We start from the raw sequence: 5,873 nt of genomic DNA on the forward strand, positions 1-5,873 counted from the left end.
TCTTAATGAAGACAGATAATAAAAGTTAAGACATTTAAAGACACATGTTACAAGATCTAATTCTCAAAGCCTTCATATATATACAGTGTATCCAAATTATACACTGCGCAACTGTGATTAATTGTCACATGCTATGCATCTGCAAAGAACTGACTAATATATTACACGCTTTTCACATAACAAACAAAAGCACTAAAGCAACAAAAAGTATTGTGATGCTTATGATTGTTTTCACAACTTGCTTTCAGGCAAAAAAAGAAAGGTTCCGTTCCGTACAATGAACATTGGATGGCACCAGAATACAACATGTTCAGGAATATCCACTTCACTCAAATTGTGAAAATCATGCCTTGAAATACATACATCTTATGTGTTTACATACATTGCAACTATATGTTATAATGTTGGAGCAAGACACCAAGAGGAACCTGCTTAATAGCAATGAGGAGCCCCTTCAACTTTCTGTTCATCTGCTAATATGAACACATTTTGTGGTGCTTTATTGCTCAGTACCGTTTAGTTTGAAGCATTATTAAATATATTTATTATTTTTAACTATTAGGTATTAAATATATAGATGGTAAAATTCATGAAGAACTGAAACACTAGTAAGTCAAATTATGGGTACGTATTTCCACTGATATTAAAGAGACTCAGACAGCAAAATTAAAAAAATTTCCTTGCAAAAAAGACACCTACATCAATACAGGAATACAGAACACAGTAGTAAAGCAGGGATCAGTAGGATGAACCACAGTGCACAGTGGGGAACCAGAAAACTGACACTCCAGGAAGTGTTAGCTTCTGGAGGGTCTTCAGGCAGCAATTCCTTTTCAATAGAGCAGCGTGCAGTAGCAAAGGGACCAGAAGTGGTGAGTATTTGCTATCTTCTTTGCATGAACATTTTGTTTACAGTTTGATTTCAGCGATAGAGTCATATCTGATCAACTGGATTAGCAAAATCTACAAACTATGCAGTTTAAATGACTGTATATAGTCTATATGACTGGATATATTGAATGATTGTTTAGGTAGGGTCTTGAACTACATGATTGTTGGTAAATGTTAAATAGATTGTAATGTATGTAGCCTGCTTAACCCCTTCGTGACGGGAGACGTGCACTGTACGTCCCGCCACGAAGTGCCTATATGACTGGCCACGTACACTGTACGTGACAAGTTATTTAAGGCTCTGTAATGTCGGTAACCGCTGATTCTCAGCGGTTACCATTCATTAATGAATACCTCAGTATTGAGGCATTCATTAATTAAATAGTTAAGCTTTTGTAAAAGCCTCTTTCTTTCATTAATGAAAGAATGGAGCAGTTGCATACAAATACCGGAATGCTGAATAGCGATCCCGTATTTGACAGCTGAAGATAGCAGAGAGGTAGCAAAGTGACTCACCTCTCTGCTATTCGTTTTGACAGCTCCATAGACTGGCCCATGTTCATGATACATTTCAGGCACAGTGTTACAATGTATCTCTGTGCCTGAAATTTATTATTTCTGATCCTCTGAGCAGGATCAAAGAACTTTAGTGAGATCTGATTCTGACATGCTGTCAGGATCAATCTCTAAGGTTATTATTAGCTGTTCCTAAGTTTGGAGCAGCCTAATAATAACCAAAAATAAATAAAAGTTAATTTATCAAGCAGTCATAGTGACTGCTTGATATAAACTGACAAAAAAACTTGTGAAAAAAAGTGTTGTTTTCTTTATGGTTTTTCCTCATTTTTTTAATATTTTATTCAAAGTGAGGCGTTAGGTACACATGTTTGATATAATTATATAGCCATATCTGTCCTCTAAAAAACAATATATATTATGTGTAGGTACATTTAGTAAGGAAGTATATTACTGCCGTGGAAGAATCACACAGCAAAAATTTTAAAAAAAGTGTGTCAGTCATTTATGAACAGAAACTGAAAACTAGCTCAGTCATGAAGGGGTTAAAGAAGTCTCTCCAGAAGATGAAAATGTTTGTTAACGCTTTCCCAGGGAACCCAGTGCAGATCACACTGGGTACCATTCAAACCTGTGCAGGGGTTTTTAAGTAAAAATAGGATTTTGGTACTCACCTTAAAATCCTTTTCTCTCTGTTCATTGATGGACACAGGGAACAGATCGGAGATCATGTACTGTAGGGTAATATCGCCACCTGCAGGAGAAGGACGCAAGGCACAAAACTAAAGACCAATTACAGACTAGGGGCGGCCCCTGCTGGTGGCCAAACCCCCACCTGCTGACAAGTCTCCAGTTAGTAACAAGCAGTTAGGAGTACATACCCACACAGAGGGGCGGGACCCGTGTCCTTCAATGAACGGAGAGAAAAGGATTTTACGGTGAGTACCAAAATCCTATTTTCTCTTCTGTTCATTGAAGGACACAGGGAACAGATCGGAGATCATGTACTGTAGGGATGTCACAGAGCAGTACCAAAAAGAGGGGTGGGCCAACAGAAACAACAAACCCAACTGAACAAAATATCCCCTCAAACGGCCACCTGCAACACTTTGCGCCCCAAACCAGCATCCGCAGATGCCAAAACATCCAGCTTATAGAACTTGGCAAAGGTGTGAACAGAAGACTAAGTCGCGGCCTTACAGACCTGAGACACCATGACGAAAAGCCCAAGATGCCCCAACAGCCCTTGTAGAATGGGCCATAACAGAAAAAGGAGGCTCACGCCCCTTAATAGCATACGCCTGAGAGACCGTGTTGCGAATCCATCGAGAGATGGTGGCCGACGAGGCAGCCCGGCCCTTCCGAGGGCCATCTACGACGACAAACAGGGAATCCGATTCCCGAAAACGAAGCACGGATGGCGGGGACCACATCCAGACAGTGCAGCACCTTCTCCTTCCTGTGGACAGGCTTCGGACACAAGGAGATGGAAAGCCGAAACCACCTACGGCAAAGAGGACGGCCGAGGCCGCAGAACCACCTTGTCCCGATGCAGGACCAGCAACGGGGACGAGCAAGAGAGGGCCGCCAATTCCGAAACCCTGCGGACCGAGGTGACCGCCACCAAAAAGGCCACCTTTTGAGACAGAGTCAGAATCGGAATCTCACGCAGGGGCTCAAAGGGAGATTCCTGCAAAACCGAGAGCACAAAATTCAAATCCCACGGCGGTAACGGGGAGCGAACAGGAGGAACAATACGTGTAACCCCCTGTACAAAAGTGGGAACCAAGTTTGTTGGAGGCTATCGGCCGCTGAAAGAGGACAGTCAAAGCCGAAACCTGGCCCTTGATCGTACTCAAGGCCAAACCCTGATCCACACCACGCTGCAAAAAAGCGAGGATCCTGGACCCGGAAAACAAACGAGGCGGAAACCCACCCGACTCACACCAGGCAAAATAAGCCTTCCACGTCCGATGGTTAATCTTTCGGGACACGGGTTTGGGAGCATGCAAAATCGTAGAGATAACCGCATCCGAGAGACCACGATCCCTCAACACCTGGCTCTCAACAGCCACGCTGTCAAAGCCAGCGTCGGTAAAGACGTATGAAACACCGGACCCTGAGATAGAAGATCCGGACGAAGCGGCAGGCGCCAGGGGACGTCCGCCACCAACCGAACCACATCTGCGTACCACGCCCTCCTCGGCCAATCCGGAGCCACGAGGATGACCGGGATGCCTTCTACCGCGACCCCGCGAAGACGACGCGGCAACAGATATAGCGGAGGGAACGCGTAAATCAGACCCTAGCAATTCCACTGCGCCACCAGGGCGTCCACCTCTTCCGCCCAAGGATCCTGTGTCCGGCAGATTGAGGTGAGACACCAGGAGATCCACGGCCGAGAACCCCCAGCGAAGGCAAAGCTGATGAAACACCTCCGGATGTAGCATCCATTCCCCCGGATCCACCGACTGGCGACTGAGATAGTCGGCCTGCCAATTTTCCACGCCCGGAATGTACACGGCGGAGAGAGCCGGAACATGCTCCTCCGTCCAAGAGAGGATTCTCTCCACTTCCCGAGCTGCGGCCACACTTCTTGTGCCGCCCTGATGGTTGACGTAAGCCACGGTCGTGGCGTTGTCCGACTGAACCCGGACCGGCCGCCCCTGAAGACGGCCCGTCCAATGAAGAAGAGAGAGTCGGATCGCCCGAAGTTCCAGCACGTTGATCGAGAGCCGAGACTCCAACGACCAACGGCCCTAAGTTGTCCAAACGTCCAGGACGCCCCCCCAGCCCAAGAGGCTGGCATCCGTGGTGACCACCGTTCAGTGAATGGGAAGGAAGGACTTGCCCAACACCAGAGACGGGGACTGAAGCCACCAGACCAGGGAGTCCCTCGCCTCCCGAGACACCTGAACCGCCTGGTCCAGCGACAAGGGGGACTTGTCCCACAGTGACAAGATGGTCCTCTGCAGAACCTGTGTGTGATGCTGCGCGTAAGGCACTGCTTCGAAGGAAGCCACCATGAGGCCCAGGACCTGCATGCAAAAGCGGATAGTCGACCACCTGACAACACTTGCTAGAAGATTTCCTCTGAAAAATATCAGGAAGAAGCAGGTAAGAATTCCCAAGAAAGTACCCACTTCTCCTATACGTATATGATATGGCCACACGGCATACTTTACTACCTAACTTTATCGTTTTCCTCAAGGACACCGGTCATTTAGGGTAACGTGGTCAGATATTGATACCAATACAAAAGCTATATGGACTCCAAGGGAAAATCACAGCTTATGGAACGTTCCAAGTCTGCGAACAATGTAATTGTGTGCCATGTCTTTTTGTACTTATACTTGCAATATGTGTATATTGTACTTGTTCAGACAATAAACGAATTAAAAAAAAAAAAATACCCAAGAAAAAATTCTTAGCTCCTTATTCCTGACGCTAGGCAAAAAACTTGAGACTTGTCAGCAGGTGGGGGGTTTGGCCACCAGCAGGGGCTGCCCCTAGGCTGTAATTGGTCTTTAGCTTTGTGCCTAGCGTCCTTCTCCTGCAGGTGGCGATATTACCCTACAGTACATGATCTCCGATCTGTTCCGTGTCCTTCAAGAATGGAAGAGAAATGCAGTTTTTTAGTTCTGTAGGTGCTGGCTATAGCTCCACCCCATGCTGAAGTCCAACTTAGGGCCATTCCTATGGGAGCCAGCACTGACGTTAACAGGTTTCTTCATCTTCTGGCAAGACTTTTCCTGAACAGAAATGTTTTTGTTTTTTTTAAAAAGGGCACTGCAATTATTTTTTAAATGCACTGGTCACCCAGCTGCTGCAATTTATCAAACCATCAGTTAATGTAATTTAGGGCTGCAACAACTAATCGACATAATCGATTATAATCGATTATTGAAAAAGTTGTCAACTTTTTCAATCATCGATTAATCGGCTTCCGATTGGTTGGCCCTGTTCACGGCTACACACACACTGCGCGCCGCACCTCCTCCCCACCTCCCGCTCGCCGCTGCCAGACCCGCCCACCTGCATCCACGCTCCACACGCCTCACCTCCTCACGCTCACCACCCGCCCAAATCCACGATCGGCACAGGGACACGGAGAAGAAGTAAGGAGGAGCAGGTGTGGGCGGATGACAGCCGCCGATAGAAAGGCCTGATCTCAGAAACAAAGTTGCCGGAAGACTGCTCAGGTAAGCCTGCACTTTCCCACATGGTGCTCTATAATGTATTGCTGGGATTTGTTGTATTCCTCTATAGCTGATGGTGTATTGCGCTGTATATTATACAGAGCAATGCACCATCAGCTATAGAGGAATACAAATCCCAGCAATACATTATACACTGTATGTATAAATGTATTGCTGGGATTTGTTGTATTCCTCTATAGCTAGTGGTATTCTGCATTGCACTGTGTAGAAGACTAGAAAACCCAGCAATAATACATTATACAGCGC

General features: G+C 46.2%; 1 protein-coding gene across 1 annotated transcript in view; it reads right to left on the reverse strand.

Annotated features, from left to right (window-relative positions):
- The window catches only part of SLC25A1 (solute carrier family 25 member 1), a 35,933-nt gene that overhangs the window by 9,083 nt on the left and 20,977 nt on the right, over nucleotides 1–5,873 (reverse strand). The gene's annotated exons all lie outside the window — the stretch shown is intronic.

The sequence above is a fragment of the Nanorana parkeri genome, unplaced genomic scaffold (assembly GCF_000935625.1).
Source record: "Nanorana parkeri isolate BGI_ZX_2015 unplaced genomic scaffold, ASM93562v1 scaffold1225, whole genome shotgun sequence".
NCBI classification, from domain to species: Eukaryota; Metazoa; Chordata; class Amphibia; order Anura; family Dicroglossidae; genus Nanorana; species Nanorana parkeri.